Source organism: Cherax quadricarinatus, chromosome 98 (genome assembly GCF_038502225.1).
Source record: "Cherax quadricarinatus isolate ZL_2023a chromosome 98, ASM3850222v1, whole genome shotgun sequence".
Taxonomy (NCBI): Eukaryota; Metazoa; Arthropoda; class Malacostraca; order Decapoda; family Parastacidae; genus Cherax; species Cherax quadricarinatus.
The window spans coordinates 10,767,150-10,785,599 of record NC_091389.1 but is presented as its reverse complement, the minus strand read 5'-3'; the positions used below and the strand labels follow the sequence as shown (position 1 = coordinate 10,785,599).

At 44.2% G+C, this 18,450-nt stretch overlaps 1 protein-coding gene across 1 annotated transcript in view; it reads right to left on the bottom strand.

Annotated features, from left to right (window-relative positions):
- LOC128702539 (lysine ketoglutarate reductase/saccharopine dehydrogenase) overlaps window positions 1–6,123 on the bottom strand; it is a 68,060-nt gene extending 61,937 nt beyond the window's left edge. Inside the window, exon 1 of the mRNA XM_070105416.1 lies at window positions 5,998–6,123. The gene's annotated coding sequence lies outside the window, so the exon portion shown is untranslated. The remainder of the gene's footprint in view (window positions 1–5,997) is intronic.
- Window positions 6,124–18,450: the final 12,327 nt, after the last annotated feature.

Sequence of the window (18,450 nt, the reverse complement as noted above, 5' to 3'; positions counted from 1 at the left end):
TCCTCCACTACCTCCAAGCCTCCTCCACTACCTCCAAGCCTCCTCCACTACCTCCAAGCCTCCTCCACTACCTCCAAGCCTCCTCCACTACCTCCAAGCCTCCTCCACTACCTCCAAGCCTCCTCCACTACCTCCAAGCCTCCTCCACTACCTCCAAGCCTCCTCCACTACCTCCAAGCCTCCTCCACTACCTCCAAGCCTCCTCCACTACCTCCAAGCCTCCTCCACTACCTCCAAGCCTCCTCCACTACCTCCAAGCCTCCTCCACTACCTCCAAGCCTCCTCCACTACCTCCAAGCCTCCTCCACTACCTCCAAGCCTCCTCCACTACCTCCAAGCCTCCTCCACTACCTCCAAGCCTCCTCCACTACCTCCAAGCCTCCTCCACTCCAAGCCTCCTCCACTACCTCCAAGCCTCCTCCACTACCTCCAAGCCTCCTCCACTACCTCCAAGCCTCCTCCACTACCTCCAAGCCTCCTCCACTACCTCCAAGCCTCCTCCACTACCTCCAAGCCTCCTCCACTACCTCCAAGCCTCCTCCACTACCTCCAAGCCTCCTCCACTACCTCCAAGCCTCCTCCACTACCTCCAAGCCTCCTCCACTACCTCCAAGCCTCCTCCACTACCTCCAAGCCTCCTCCACTACCTCCAAGCCTCCTCCACTACCTCCAAGCCTCCTCCACTACCTCCAAGCCTCCTCCACTACCTCCAAGCCTCCTCCACTACCTCCAAGCCTCCTCCACTACCTCCAAGCCTCCTCCACTACCTCCAAGCCTCCTCCACTACCTCCAAGCCTCCTCCACTACCTCCAAGCCTCCTCCACTACCTCCAAGCCTCCTCCACTACCTCCAAGCCTCCTCCACTACCTCCAAGCCTCCTCCACTACCTCCAAGCCTCCTCCACTACCTCCAAGCCTCCTCCACTACCTCCAAGCCTCCTCCACTACCTCCAAGCCTCCTCCTCCTCCACTACCTCCAAGCCTCCTCCACTACCTCCAAGCCTCCTCCACTTCATTCAAGCCTCCTCCACTACCTCCAAGCCTCCTCCACTACCTCCAAGCCTCCTCCACTACCTCCAAGCCTCCTCCACCACTACCTCCAAGCCTCCTCCACTACCTCCAAGCCTCCTCCTCCACTACCTCCAAGCCTCCTCCACTACCTCCAAGCCTCCTCCAAGCCTCCTCCACCCTCCAAGCCTCCTCCACTACCTCCTAGCCGCCTCCTCCACTACCTCCAAGCCTCCTCCACTACCTCCAAGCCTCCTCCTCCTCCACTACCTCCAAGCCTCCTCCACTACCTCCAAGCCTCCTCCACTACCTCCAAGCCTCCTCCTCCTCCACTACCTCCAAGCCTCCTCCACTACCTCCAAGCCTCCTCCACTACCTCCAAGCCTCCACCACTACCTCCAAGCCTCCACCACTACCTCCAAGCCTCCTCCACCACCACCTCCAAGCCTCCTCCACCACCTCCACCACCACCTCCAAGCCTCCTCCACCACCTCCTCCACCACCACCTCCAAGCCTCCTCCACCACCACCACCAAGCCTCCTCCACCACCACCACCAAGCCTCCACCACCACCTCCAAGCCTCCTCCACCACCACCACCAAGCCTCCTCCACCACCACCTCCAAGCCTCCTCCACCACCACCACCAAGCCTCCTCCACCACCACCACCAAGCCTCCACCACCACCACCAAGCCTCCTCCACCACCACCACCAAGCCTCCTCCACCACCACCACCAAGCCTCCACCACCACCTCCAAGCCTCCTCCACCACCACTACCAAGCCTCCTCCACCACCACCACCAAGCCTCCTCCTCCACCACCACCAAGCCTCCACCACCACCTCCAAGCCTCCTCCACCACCACCACCAAGCCTCCTCCACCACCACCACCAAGCCTCCTCCACCACCTCTAAGCCTCCACCACCTCCTCCAAGCCTCCTCCGCCACCACCTCCAAGCCTCCTCCGCCACCACCTCCAAGCCTCCTCCACCACCTCCTCCACCACCACCACCAAGCCTCCTCCACCACCACCACCAAGCCTCCACCACCACCACACAGTAATCAACACACTACATTCTTCAACAAGTACAACATAACATTCCTGAGGGAATCCATCAGGAAACAACCGCACAAGTTTTTTCCCGGGTTATTTTCCCGCCAACTCAACTTGGCGGGAAAAACTGACAACGGTACCACGTGCCTAAAAAAAGTTGGACCTTCGCCCAGACATATGTGTGAGTGTATCTACATATATGAGTGTATCTACATATATGTGAGTGTATCTACATATATGTGAGTGTATCTACATATATGTGAGTGTATCTACATATATATAACAGTTTATTATTATTACCATGTTTCCAGGAACATCTGTTACCATCATTAGCTTAAAAATTGAGAAGAAAAAAAATCGTAATTATAAAAATGTACATAAAATATTTAAAAAAACGACATTTGAGAATAAGTTTAATATGGCGTTTACTATCATTATTAATTATTATTATATTATATTATCATTATTATTATTATTATTATCACAATATAAGAAAAACAATGTCACTTAGGTAATTTACATATATATTACTATGTATAATAATTGTAATTATGTGTAGCTGTGGGTAAAAAAACTTAAGAGGTAAACCCACAAGGGCTATGGAGTGTGTAGAGATGTGTTATCCGGAGTTACATATGTTTAGTACGGACACGAGGCTACTACGACCATCATAGTGGTCCACTTATGTGGTAATTACTGTTTAGTACGGACACGAGGCTACTACGACCATCATAGTGGTCCACTTATGTGGTAATTACTGTTTAGTACGGACACGAGGCTACTACGACCATCATAGTGGTCCACTTATGTGGTAATTACTGTTTAGTACGGACACGAGGCTACTACGACCATCATAGTGGTCCACTTATGTGGTAATTACTGTTTAGTACGGACACGAGGCTACTACGACCATCATAGTGGTCCACTTATGTGGTAATTACTGTTTAGTACGGACACGAGGCTACTACGACCATCACAGTGGTCCACTTATGTGGTAATTACTGTTTAGTACGGACACGAGGCTACTACGACCATCACAGTGGTCCACTTATGTGGTAATTACTGTTTAGTACGGACACGAGGCTACTACGACCATCATAGTGGTCCACTTATGTGGTAATTACTGTTTAGTACGGACACGAGGCTACTACGACCATCACAGTGGTCCACTTATGTGGTAATTACTGTTTAGTACGGACACGAGACTACTACGACCATCATAGTGGTCCACTTATGTGGTAATTACTGTTTAGTACGGACACGAGGCTACTACGACCATCATAGTGGTCCACTTATGTGGTAATTACTGTTTAGTACGGACACGAGGCTACTACGACCATCACAGTGGTCCACTTATGTGGTAATTACTGTTTAGTACGGACACGAGGCTACTACGACCATCATAGTGGTCCACTTATGTGGTAATTACTGTTACACAGCAGCTGTTACATTTTAAAGGTTTTATCCGGGTGTCCCGTGGCTAGGTTGGTGGCGCACTCGACTCACACTCAGGCCCGGGGTTCGATCCCCGGTACGGCTGCAAACATTACGACGTGTTTCATTAAAACAGTAGGAGAATTATTATTATTAGTAGTAGTAGCAGAATTATTATTAGCATTAATAGTAGAATTATCATTATTATTAGTAGAATTATTATTATTAGTAGAATTATCATTATTAGCAGTAGAATTATCATTATTATTATTAGTAGTAGTAGAATTAGGCCTCATTTAGATTATGCTGCACAGTTTTGGTCACCTTATTACAGAATGGATATAAATTCTCTGGAAAATGTACAAAGGAGGATGACAAAGTTGATCCCATGTATCAGAAACCTTCCCTATGAGGATAGACTAAGGGCCCTGAATCTGCACTCTCTAGAAAGACGTAGAATTAGGGGGGATATGATTGAGGTGTATAAATGGAAGACAGGAATAAATAAAGGGGATGTAAATAGTGTGCTGAAAATATCTAGCCTAGACAGGACTCGCAGCAATGGTTTTAAGTTGGAAAAATTCAGATTCAGGAAGGATATAGGAAAGTACTGGTTTGGTAATAGAGTTGTGGATGAGTGGAACAAACTCCCAAGTACCGTTATAGAGGCCAGAACGTTGTGTAGCTTTAAAAATAGGTTGGATAAATACATGAGTGGATGTGGGTGGGTGTGAGTTAGACCTGATAGCTTGTGCTACCAGGTCGGTTGCCGTGTTCCTCCCTTAAGTCAATGTGACCTGACCTGACTAGGTTGGGTGCATTGGCTTAAGCCGGTAGGAGACTTGGACCTGCCTCGCATGGGCCAGTAGGCCTCCTGCAGTGTTCCTTCGTTCTTATGTTCTTATGTTCTTATTAGCAGTAGAATTATCATTATTATTATTAGTAGTAGTAGAATTATCATTATTATTAGTAGTAGTAGTAGAATTATCATTATTATTAGTAGTAGAATTATCATTATTATTAGCAGCAGAATTATCATTATTATTAGCAGTAGAATTATCATTATTATTAACAGTAGAATTATCATTATTATTATTAGTAGTAGTAGAATTATCATTATTAGTAGTAGTAGTAGTAGAATTATCATTATTATTAGTAGTAGAATTATCATTATTATTAGCAGTAGAATTATCATTATTATTAGCAGTAGAATTATCATTATTATTATTAGTAGTAGTAGTAGAATTATCATTATTATTATTATTATTAGCAGTAGAATTATCATTATTATTAGCAGTAGAATTATCATTATTAGTAGTAGAATTATCATTATTATTAGCAGTAGAATTATCATTATTATTAGTAGTAGTAGAATTATCATTATTATTATTATAATTAGCAGTAGAATTATCATTATTATTAGCAGTAGAATTATCATTATTATTAGCAGTAGAATTATCATTATTATTAGTAGTAGTAGTAGAATTATCATTATTATTATTATTATTATTAGCAGTAGAATTATCATTATTATTAGCAGTAGAATTATCATTATTAGTAGTAGAATTATCATTATTATTAGCAGTAGAATTATCATTATTATTATTAGTAGTAGTAGAATTATCATTATTATTATTATAATTAGCAGTAGAATTATCATTATTATTAGCAGTAGAATTATCATTATTATTATTAGTAGTAGTAGAATTATCATTATTATTATTATTAGCAGTAGAATTATCATTATTATTAGCAGTAGAATTATCATTATTATTATTAGTAGTAGTAGAATTATCATTATTATTATTATTATTATTAGCAGTAGAATTATCATTATTATTAGCAGTAGAATTATCATTATTATTAGTAGTAGTAGTAGAATTATCATTATTATTATTATTAGCAGTAGAATTATCATTATTATTAGCAGTAGAATTATCATTATTATTATTAGTAGTAGCAGAATTATCATTATTATTATTATTATTAGCAGTATTATTATTATTATTATAATCAAAAAGAAGCGCTAAGCCACAAGGGCTATACAGCATTATTAGCAGTAGAATTATCATTATTATTAGCAGTAGAATTATCATTATTATTAGCAGTAGAATTATCATTATTAGTAGTAGAATTATCATTATTAGTAGTAGTAGAATTATCATTATTATTATTAGCATTAATAGTAATTATTATCAACAGAAGTATAATTATTATAATTATCATTATTATAATAATTATCAGCATTATCACTATAATGATTTTGAGGACATAAACCCGTAGGGGTCCCAGAGTATCTTACAAGCGGCAGACACTGAAGTTAACCCTGAGGGAAGGGGAAGAACACATCCAGTTCCTCGGATCAAGAGCCTCTTAACCCCCCCCCCCCCCAAAAAAAAAAAAATCCGCCCTTTTGGGGGAAAAAAAATGAATTATATTCAACACAGGAGGCTGTTATCAGACGTATTTCAGGTGTTTAACATGAGTTAAAATGTTAATAATCACCTGAGGTGAGGCGCTGGACGACGTTATGTTGAAAACTTGTTAAATTAGGTTATATAATGAAGTTAAATGAGGAGCGACTACGTCCTCCCTCGTCGACCTCCAGTCACACACTGACTCGAATGATCGTATTTCTCTCATTTATATTATAATTTATATATAAATTATAATTTATATTATAATTTATATGAATTATAGGAGTGTTTAATGTGTATATTATATATATTTTCTTTATTATTAGCGGGAAACATGGAAATTTATTTCAAAAATAAATTCTTTGACTGGCCTGCCAGGCGTTTAATTATTTATTTATTTGTTATAAATCTTTCCCATATAATAAATAAATATAAAAATAATATCTTTAACGCTTTTTCAATATATATAAAATATTAAACATTCTTATAAATACTGAAAATAAATATTTTAAGTTTTCAATTTATTTTATTTCATATTATAAACCTGTGATTTTTTTTAGTGTATTTTTAGGTAAAAAAGTAAATTAATGGAGTCAATATTATTTTTGTTGGAGTAAAATAAATAAAGTTGACAAAAATATTCATACCACATGAGTGAGTGATTACTCTTGTTACCTGAGCTGTGATTGGCTGGTGGCGAGTCTGGCCTCCGGAGCTGACGAATGACAGCCCCGAGACCGCCCGACCATAGCTACACGAGCTGTGATTGGTTAGCGTCCTGTCTGGCCTCCAGATCTAACCAATCACAGCCTAGTGGGGCCCTACTATTAATAGCGCAGAGTTATTGCGCTATTTTCACTAATTTATCACATTCTGGAGTTTTTCTGGGAGGATACAACGAATCTGCCACCAAAAATACAACAAAATACAGCAGCCAGGGGAGAAAAATACAAAAAAATGGCGTCTAAAATAGGCAACGAAGACGGGAGAAGGGACAATGGTAGCCTTGTCTTCAGAATATTTGACACCACATATAAAAAAATTCCCACTCTAGGTGTTCCCTGCCAACATAATGTTGACAGCTTGCCAACATCATGTTGGCGGGGGACACTATGCCCCGAGGTTGGCAAATTTCATTTGCCTATGCAGGAAATGGGGGAATTCTGCAATCAGAAATGGCGGTGGGAGTTCCCCAAGGGAACTCATTGATCCCTTTTATGTTTAATTACGATGATTTACCACATACCCATGATGTGTGGGTGGTAGTTACCACATACCCATGTGTGGGTGGTAGTTACCACATACCCATGTGTGGGTGGTAGTTACCACATACCCATACCCATGTGTGGGTGATAGTTACCACATACCCATGATGTGTGGGTGGTAGTTGCCACATACCCATGATGTGTGGGTGGTAGTTACCACATACCCATATGTGGGTGGTAGTTACCACATACCCATGATGTGTGGGTGGTAGTTACCACATACCCATGATGTGTGGGTGGTAGTTACCACATACCCATGATGTGTGGGTGGTAGTTACCACATACCCATGTGTGGGTGGTAGTTACCACATACCCATGATGTGTGGGTGGTAGTTACCACATACCTATGATGTGTAGGTGGTAGTTACCACATACCCATGATGTGTGGGTGGTAGTTACCACATACCCATGATGTGTGGGTGGTAGTTACCACATACCCATGATGTGTGGGTGGTAGTTACCACATACCTATGATGTGTGGGTGGTAGTTACCACATACCCATGATGTGTGGGTGGTAGTTACCACATACCCATGATGTGTGGGTGGTAGTTACCACATACCCATGATGTGTGGGTGGTAGTTACCACATACCCATGTGTGGGTGGTAGTTACCACATACCCATGATGTGTGGGTGGTAGTTACCATATACCCATATGTGGGTGGTAGTTACCACATACCCATGATGTGTGGGTGGTAGTTACCACATACCCATGATATGTGGGTGGTAGTTACCACATACCCATGATGTGTGGGTGATAGTTACCACATACCCATGATGTGTGGGTGATAGTTACCACATACCCATGATGTGTGGGTGATAGTTACCACATACCCATGATGTGTGGGTGATAGTTACCACATACCCATGATATGTGGGTGGTAGTTACCACATACCCATGATGTGTGGGTGGTAGTTACCACATACCCATGATGTGTGGGTGATAGTTACCACATACCCATGATGTGTGGGTGATAGTTACCACATACCCATGATGTGTGGGTGATAGTTACCACATACCCATGTGTGGGTGGTAGTTACCACATACCCATGATGTGTGGGTGGTAGTTACCACATACCCATGATATGTGGGTGGTAGTTACCACATACCCATGATGTGTGGGTGGTAGTTACCACATACCCATGATGTGTGGGTGGTAGTTACCACATACCCATGATGTGTGGGTGGTAGTTACCACATACCCATGATGTGTGGGTGGTAGTTACCACATACCCTTGTGGTAATGGGGAATCCATCACAGTGTCCACCTACTGAGGCACAGTTCCTACCTACTGAGACACAGTTCCTACCTACTGAGACAGTGTCTACCTACTGAGACAGTGTCTACCTACTGAGGCACAGTGTCTACCTACTGAGACAGTGTCTACCTATTGAGACAGTGTCTACCTACTGAGACAGTGTCTACCTACTGAGACAGTGTCTACCTACTGAGACAGTGTCTACCTACTGAGACAGTGTCTACCTATTGAGACAGTGTCTACCTACTGAGGCACAGTTCCTACCTACTGAGACAGTGTCTACCTACTGAGACAGTGTCTACCTACTGAGACAGTGTCTACCTACTGAGACACAGTGCCTACCATCTGAGACAGAGTGTCTACCTACTGAGGCACAGTGCCTACCTACTGAGACAGTGTCTACCTACTGAGGCACAGTGCCTACCTACTGAGACAGTGTCTACCTACTGAGACACAGTGTCTACCTACTGAGGCACAGTGCCTACCTACTGAGGCACAGTTCCTACCTACTGAGACAGTGTCTACCTACTGAGACACAGTGTCTACCTACTGAGACAGTGTCTACCTATTGAGACAGTGTCTACCTTCTGAGGCATAGTGTCTGCCTACTGAGGCACAGTGTCTACCTACTGAGACAGTGTCTACCTACTGAGACAGTGTCTACCTACTGAGGCACAGTGCCTACCTACTGAGACAGTGTCTACCTACTGAGACACAGTGCCTACCTACTGAGACAGTGTCTACCTACTGAGGCACAGTGCCTACCTACTGAGACAGTGTCTACCTACTGAGACACAGTGCCTACCTACTGAGACAGTGTCTACCTACTGAGGCACAGTGCCTACCTACTGAGACAGTATCTACCTACTGAGACACATTGCCTACCTACTGAGACAGTGTCTACCTACTGAGGCACAGTGCCTACCTACTGAGACAGTGTCTACCTACTGAGGCACAGTGCCTACCTACTGAGGCACAGTGCCTACCTACTGAGGCACAGTGTCTACCTACTGAGACAGTGTCTACCTACTGAGACACAGTGCCTACCTACTGAGACACATTGCCTACCTACTGAGACAGTGTCTACCTACTGAGACACAGTGTCTACCAACTGAGGCACAGTGTCTACCAACTTAGACACAGTGTCTGCCAACTGAGGCACAGTGTCTACCAACTGAGACACAGTGTCTACCAACTGAGACACAGTGTCTACCAACTGAGGCACAGTGTCTACCAACTGAGGCACAGTGTCTACCAACTGAGGCACAGTGTCTACCAACTGAGACACAGTGTCTACCAACTGAGACACAGTGTCTACTAACTGAGGCACAGTGTCTACCGAGGCACAGTGTCTACCAACTGAGACACAGTGTCTACCAACTGAGACACAGTGTCTACCAACTGAGACACAGTGTCTACCAACTGAGACACAGTACTCACGTAGTTGTACTCACCTAGTTGAGGTTGCGGGGGTCGAGTCCGAGCTCCTGGCCCCGCCTCTTCACTGATCGCTACTAGGTCACTCTCCTTGAGCCGTGAGCTTTATCATACCTCTGCTTAAAGCTATGTATGGATCCTGCCTCCACTACATCGCTTCCCAAACTATTCCACTTACTGACTACTCTGTGGCTGAAGAAATACTTCCTAACATCCCTGTGATTCATCTGTGTCTTCAACTTCCAACTGTGTCCCCTTGTTACTGTGTCCAATCTCTGGAACATCCTGTCTTTGTCCACCTTGTCAATTCCTCTCAGTATTTTGTATGTCGTTATCATGTCCCCCCTATCTCTCCTGTCCTCCAGTGTCGTCAGGTTTATTTCCCTTAACCTCTCCTCGTAGGACATACCTCTTAGCTCTGGGACTAGTCTTGTTGCAAACCTTTGCACTTTCTCTAGTTTCTTTACGTGCTTGGCTAGGTGTGGGTTCCAAACTGGTGCCGCATACTCCAATATGGGCCTAACGTACACGGTGTACAGGGTCCTGAATGATTCCTTATTAAGATGTCGGAATGCTGTTCTGAGGTTTGCTAGGCGCCCATATGCTGCAGCAGTTATTTGGTTGATGTGCGCTTCAGGAGATGTGCCTGGTGTTATACTCACCCCAAGATCTTTTTCCTTGAGTGAGGTTTGTAGTCTCTGACCCCCTAGACTGTACTCCGTCTGCGGCCTTCTTTGCCCTTCCCCAATCTTCATGACTTTGCACTTGGTGGGATTGAACTCCAGGAGCCAATTGCTGGACCAGGTCTGCAGCCTGTCCAGATCCCTTTGTAGTTCTGCCTGGTCTTCGATCGAGTGAATTCTTCTCATCAACTTCACGTCATCTGCAAACAGGGACACCTCAGCGTCTATTCCTTCCGTCATGTCGTTCACAAATACCAGAAACAGCACTGGTCCTAGGACTGACCCCTGCGGGACCCCGCTGGTCACAGGTGCCCACTCTGACACCTCGCCACGTACCATGACTCGCTGCTGTCTTCCTGACAAGTATTCCCTGATCCATTGTAGTGCCTTCCCTGTTATCCCTGCTTGGTCCTCCAGTTTTTGCACCAATCTCTTGTGTGGAACTGTGTCAAACGCCTTCTTGCAGTCCAAAAAAATGCAATCCACCCACCCCTCTCTCTCTTGTCTTACTGCTGTCACCATGTCATAGAACTCCAGTAGGTTTGTGACACAGGATTTCCCATCCCTGAAACCATGTTGGCTGCTGTTGATGAGATCGTTCCTTTCTAGGTGTTCCACCACTCTTCTGATAATCTTCTCCATGATTTTGCATACTATACATGTCAGTGACACTGGTCTGTAGTTTAATGCTTCATGTCTGTCTCCTTTTTTAAAGACTGGGACTACATTTGCTGTCTTCCATGCCTCAGGCAATCTCCCTGTTTCGATAGATGTATTGAATATTGTTGTTAGGGGTACACATAGCGCCTCTGCTCCCTCTCTCAATACCCATGGGGAGATGTTATCTGGCCCCATTCCTTTGAGGTATCTAGCTCACTCAGAAGCCTCTTCACTTCTTCCTCGGTTGTGTGCACTGTGTCCAGCACTTGGTGGTGTGCCCCACCTCTCCGTCTTTCTGGAGTCCCTTCTGTCTCCTCTGTGAACACTTCTTTGAATCTCTTGTTGAGTTCTTCACATACTTCACGGTCATTTCTTGTTGTCTCTCCTCCTTCCTTCCTTAGCCTGATTACCTGGTCCTTGACTGTTGTTTTCCTCCTGATGTGGCTGTACAACAGTTTCGGGTCAGATTTGGCTTTCGCTGCTATGTCATTTTCATATTGTCTTTGGGCCTCCCTTCTTATCTGTGCATATTCGTTTCTGGCTCTACGACTGTTCTCCTTATTCTCCTGGGTCCTTTGCCTTCTATATTTCTTCCATTCCCTAGCACACTTGGTTTTTGCCTCCCTGCACCTTTGGGTGAACCATGAGCTCATCCTGGCTTTTTCATTATTCCTGTTACCCTTGGGTACAAACCTCTTGTAGTGATACTGGTCCTGTGGGGAGCAGCAGCAGGATAATACTGCACCACCTCTAGGGGCCCTTAACAACAACAACAGTTTGGCGTGCGTCATGGGCACCAACATATGGTGTGTGATTCTCTCCTACTTTATCCATTTATCACCGATGCAGATTACATGGTGAGTTTAAATATGTGGCCTGTAGTTATAACTTTTCTCTTGACATATGCAAGACATCACCATCCCTGTAGAAGCCATTATTAGATGTACTAGTCATTATATTTTGTTGCAGAAGTACTATGAAGATTCTATGTTCAATAAAGCCTAGAGATAAGGCCTGTGTTTCTATCACAACAATTTATTGAACATAGAATCCCGGGCTACCTGGTGGTGATCCTGCGCTAGACTACATCACAACATGGAGCGTTTACTGAAACCTGAGAGGCTAGACTGTGACCCCAGCTTATCAACGGCTGCTCAGGAATGGAAGCACTGGTTTAAGACTTTCGAAAACTTCTTGGGAGCCCTTCCTAAAGAAGATCTAGATAAACTAAGTCTGCTCATCAATTTTGTGTCACCTAAGATATATGAGGCTATTTCTGAGTGTAATACCTACGAAGATGCTATCAAAACCCTCAAGTCTCAGTATATTAAACCTACAAATGAAATCTTTGCACGCTATCGCCTTGCAACTCGCCGCCAGCAGATTGATGAGTCCTTAGAGGAATACTTTCAAGCACTGAAAATTTTAGGTAAGGACTGTCACTTCCAAGCAGTGACAGCTGCTCAGTATTGTGAAGAGTCCATCAGGGATGCTTTTATCAGTGGCCTGCAATCACCAATAATAAGGCAGCGTTTATTGGAGAATAAAACTCTCGACTTAGCCGCTGCCTTTGACCAGGCAAGAGCTCTAGATTCAGCCCAGAAGAATTCTGAAGTATACAGTACCACTCAGCCTTCTCGAGTGGTAAGTGCTGCAATTCCTGACCAAGACTCTTGCAATGAAGTTACTGGGGAACCTGCCTCAGTGACAGCAGCAGCAGGTACGGTGTGTTTCTTTTGTGGTTTTTCAAGACATCCACGTCCAAAGTGTCCTGCTCGTGAAGCAATGTGCCATAAATGCCACAAGAAAGGTCACTTTGCTAAAGTATGTCGTGCTAATGTATCAACAAGAGCTAGTGCCTCCACACATTCCAGTGATCATGCGACTCTAGCAACAGTGACTTCTGCGGCTACTCCAAATTCACTGTCAAAGGCAGTTGTGAAAGTATTCATCAAAGGAACAGAAGTAGATGGTCTTATTGATAGTGGCAGCTCAGAGAGTTTCATCAACCTTGACTTAGTTAAACGGCTCTCCTTGACTCTACATCACTCATCAGGTACCGTTTCCATGGCATCAACATCTCTCTCTATTCAGACCTTAGGGTTTTGTAAGGTAAATCTCAGAGTTAATGGAAAGGATTATCAAGATGTACATTTAGCTATTCTGCCACAACTGTGCTCTGATGTTATCCTTGGTCAGGACTTTCAGAAGCTGCATGGTAGTGTCACCTTAACATATGGAGGTGAACTGCCTCCTCTTGTTGTCTGTGGGCTTAGCACTTTAAGGGTAGACCCACCAAAGCTGTTTGCAAATCTTACCGCGGATTGCCATCCTATATCAGCTAAGTCACGCCGCTATTCTTATGAGGATCGGATGTTCATTGAGAAAGAAACTCAGAGGCTGCTGAAGGAGGGTATTATAGAACCGAGTGATTCCCCTTGGCGTGCACAGGTTGTTGTTGTTAAAGATGGTTATAGGAAACGGAGACTGGCTATCGATTACTCTGAGACAATCAACAAATTTACACTTCTTGATGGGTACCCTCTACCTCGAATTGACGATACAGTGAACAAAATTGCTCAGTACTACGTGTTTAGCACAATTGATCTGCAGAGTGCCTATCATCAAGTCCCTATAAGGAATGAAGATAAACCATACACAGCGTTTCAGGCTAGTGATGGCCTGTATCAGTTTACCAGAGTCCCTTTTGGAGTCACCAATGGGGTAGCCTGCTTCCAACGAATTATGGATTCACTCATTCAGGAAGAGCAACTCATGGGAACTTACGCGTATTTAGATAATGTTACCATTTGTGGCAAGACCCAGGAGGAACATGATGCAAACCTTGATAAGTTTTTGGAAGCCGCCAAGAAGAAAAATATCAGTTACAATGAGGAAAAGTGCACTTTTTCAACTAAAAGGCTTAGCATCCTTGGTTATGTAGTGGAAGGAGGTTCAATATTCCCAGACCCTGAACGACTACGACCTCTACGGGAACTTCCAATGCCTCAAGACAAAAAGTCACTCCGAAGAACTCTTGGTCTCTTTGCTTATTACTCACAATGGATCTACAACTATTCAAGTAAAGTCCGCCCATTGAGTGCTACCACATTTCCTGTGACAAAGGAAGCAGAAGCCGCTTTCCATACTCTCAAACAGGACATTGAAAACTCAGTAGTTCAAGCCATTGATGAGTCCCTACCATTCGAAGTGGAAACGGATGCATCTGACATCGCCATTGCTGCAGTCTTATCTCAGGCAGGACGACCAGTAGCCTTCTTTTCGAGAACTTTTCAAGGATCAGAGAAATGTTATGCTGCTGTAGAAAAGGAAGCCCAGGCCATCATAGAAGCAGTTCGCCACTGGAGGCATTATTTAACTGGTAGACATTTCACCATAAGGACTGACCAATGGTCCGTGATGTATATGTTCGACAAGAGGCACAAAAGTAGGATAAAGAATGACAAGATATTACCCTGGAGGATGGAACTATCGTGTTATGACTTTGATATTCTGTACCGACCGGGTCAAGAGAACATCTCACCTGATGCATTCTCTAGGTCCCACTGTGGAGCAGCATGTCATGATTTGCAATCACTCTCAGCGCTCCACAAGGCTTTGTGTCACCCAGGAGTTACACGCCTGTACCATTTTGTCAAATCAAAGAACATGCCCTACTCAGTGGAAGATGTGCGACAAGTGATCAGAGCATGCAGAGTATGTGCAGAGTGCAAGCCAAACTTTCATCAGCCAGAGAAGACTCATCTCATAAAATCCACCCAGCCTTTCGAAAGATTGAATATAGATTTCAAAGGACCTCTACCAAGCACAAATCAGAATAGGTATTTCCTTAACATAGTAGATGAATATTCAAGGTTTCCCTTTGTATTCCCCTGTGCAAATATGGCTGCTTCAACTGTTATTAGTTGTCTTTCACAGTTGTTCTCTATTTTTGGTATGCCAGCTTATATTCATTCAGACAGGGGATCCTCGTTCATGAGTAACGAACTTCAGGAGTTTTTGGCTAGCAAAGGTATTGCCTGCAGCAGAACAACAAGCTACAACCCTCAAGGCAATGGTCAAGTGGAGCGGTTCAATGGTACTATATGGAAGGCAGTTACAATGACATTAAAGTCGCGCAATCTACCTGTTCAACACTGGCAAACTGTCCTACCTGATGCACTTCACTCTATTAGATCACTGCTGTGCACAGCTACTAATGCAACCCCTCATGAAAGACTCCTCAACTATTCACGTCGTTCCTCTACGGGAGCCTCCATGCCCACTTGGTTATGTCATCCTGGACCCGTTCTCCTGAAGAGTCACCGTAGGATGAACAAGACGGATCCTTTAGTGGAAGAGGTAGAGCTCCTGCAAGCTAATCCACATTACGCCCACATTCGCTACCAAAATGGTGAAGAGACTACAGTATCTACAAGACATTTAGCCCCAGTTGAAATCCCTATTAGTGTGGAATCTCAAGATACACCAATAGATGTGAAAGATGCTTCGTTTTCTCCTGGAAAGCCCCTTGAGACTACCCCTATGGAAATAGAGGATTCTGCTCCAGCAGTTAATCAAACCCCGCTGGAAAATATCGAACCTGGTGAAGAGGCTCAAGGGCTACGAAGGTCGGGACGTGTACGTCGCCCACCTAACAGTTTGGGAGATTACTGTCTCTGATATTTTAGAAGGGGGAGATTGTAGTGATACTGGTCCTGTGGGGAGCAGCAGCAGGATAATACTGCACCACCTCTAGGGGCCCTTAACAACAACAACAGTTTGGCGTGCGTCATGGGCACCAACATATGGTGTGTGATTCTCTCCTACTTTATCCATTTATCACCGATGCAGATTACATGGTGAGTTTAAATATGTGGCCTGTAGTTATAACTTTTCTCTTGACATATGCAAGACATCACCATCCCTGTAGAAGCCATTATTAGATGTACTAGTCATTATATTTTGTTGCAGAAGTACTATGAAGATTCTATGTTCAATAAAGCCTAGAGATAAGGCCTGTGTTTCTATCACAACACCTCTCCTCAGCCTCCTTGCATTTTGTTGCTACATATTCCATCATCTCATTAACTGGCTTCCCTGCCAGTTCTCTGTCCCACTGAACCCCGTTCAGGTAGTTCCTCATTCCTGTGTAGTCCCCTTTCTTGTAGTTTGGCTTCATTCGTCCTGGCCTTCCTGCTTCTCCCTCCACTTGTAGCTCTACTGTGTATTCGAAGCTTAAAACCACATGGTCACTGGCCCCAAGGGGTCTTTCATATGTGATGTCCTCGATATCTGCACTACTCAAGGTGAATACTAAGTCCAGCCTTGCTGGTTCATCCTCTCCTCTCTCTCTTGTAGTGTCCCTTACGTGTTGGTACATGAAGTTTTCCAGTACCACCTCCATCATCTTAGCCCTCCATGTATCTTGGCCCCCATGTGGGTCCAAGTTCTCCCAATCGATCTCCTTGTGGTTAAAGTCACCCATGATCAGGAGCTTTGCCCTGCATGCATGAGCTCTTCTGGCCACTCTAGCCAGTGTGTCAACCATCGCTCTATTGCTCTCGTCGTACTCTTGCCTTGGCCTCCTGCTGTTCTGTGGTGGGTTATACATCACTGCTATTACCACCTTGGGACCTCCAGAGTGAAGTGTTCCCGCTATGTAGTCACTTTCTTCTCCGTTGTCTCCTCTCTCCAGCTCATCAAAATTCCAGCGATTTTTGATCAGCAATGCCACTCCTCCACCCCCCCTGTTCCCTCTGTCTTTCCTCAGGATTTGGTATCCCGTTGGAAAGATGGCATCTGTTATCATACCTGTAAGCTTGGTTTCTGTGTCTACCAACTGAGGCAGTGTCTAACAACTGAGACACGGTGTCTACCAACTGAGACAGTGTCTACCAACTGAGGCACAGTGTCTACCAACTGAGACACGGTGTCTACCAACTGAGGCACAGTGTCTACCAACTGAGGCACAGTGTCTACCAACTGAGGCACAGTGTCTACCAACTGAGGCACAGTGTCTACCAACTGAGGCACAGTGTCTACCAACTGAGGCACAGTGTCTACCAACTGAGGCACAGTGTCTACCAACTGAGGCACAGTGTCTACCAACTGAGGCACAGTGTCTACCAACTGAGACACAGTGTCTACCAACTGAGGCACAGTGTCTACCAACTGAGACACAGTGTCTACCAACTGAGACACAGTGTCTACCAACTGAGACACGGTGTCTACCAACTGAGACAGTGTCTACCAACTGAGGCACAGTGTCTACCAACTGAGACACGGTGTCTACCAACTGAGACAGTGTCTACCAACTGAGGCACAGTATCTACCAACTGAGACACAGTGTCTACCAACTGAGGCACAGTGTCTACCAACTGAGACAGTGTCTACCAACTGAGGCACAGTGTCTACCAACTGAGACACAGTGTCTACCAACTGAGGCACAGTGTCTACCAACTGAGGCACAGTGTCTACCAACTGAGACACGGTGTCTACCAACTGAGACAGTGTCTACCAACTGAGGCACAGTGTCTACCTCTTATACAATATCATATGGACAACATGTAGGTCTGGGACCAAGACAACATGTAGGTCTGGGACCGAGAGATATAGACAGACCGACAGATAGATATATTGACAGACAGATTAATATATTGAGAGATATATTGAAAGACAGATAGATATATTGACAGATATAAATACAGACAGACAGATAGACATATTGACAGATTTATAGCGAAACAGACAGTGATATAGATAGATATATAGAGAGACAGACAGATAGACAAACAGATAGACAGAGAGTGTTTATAATTTCCATTTGATTATTCAGCTTTATCTTACTTTCAGGTACTGTTTTTACTTCTCGTTCCTCCATTTTGACTTAGACTTTACCTACAATAGCTTTCTCAGCTTTATCAGCTTTATTAGCTTGGTTTAAAGCTTAGTTCTCAGCTTAAGTCTATTTTAAATTTCGCGGGAATTTGCGGTTTTTAACTCCGACTTTCGCCGCCAGATGCCCTTCCGTAGCACGCTAGCGTTCGCCATTTTGACCTTAACTTCAACTTCCCTAAACCCATATATCTCCAAAACTAAATATTTTACAACCCTACAATGACACCACATATATAAATCTCCATTCAAATGTTCATTTTAAATACATATAGAGATTTATATTGGTGATATAATTGGAAATCTAAATAATTTTGTCCGTGTCGAGGCATTCGGACA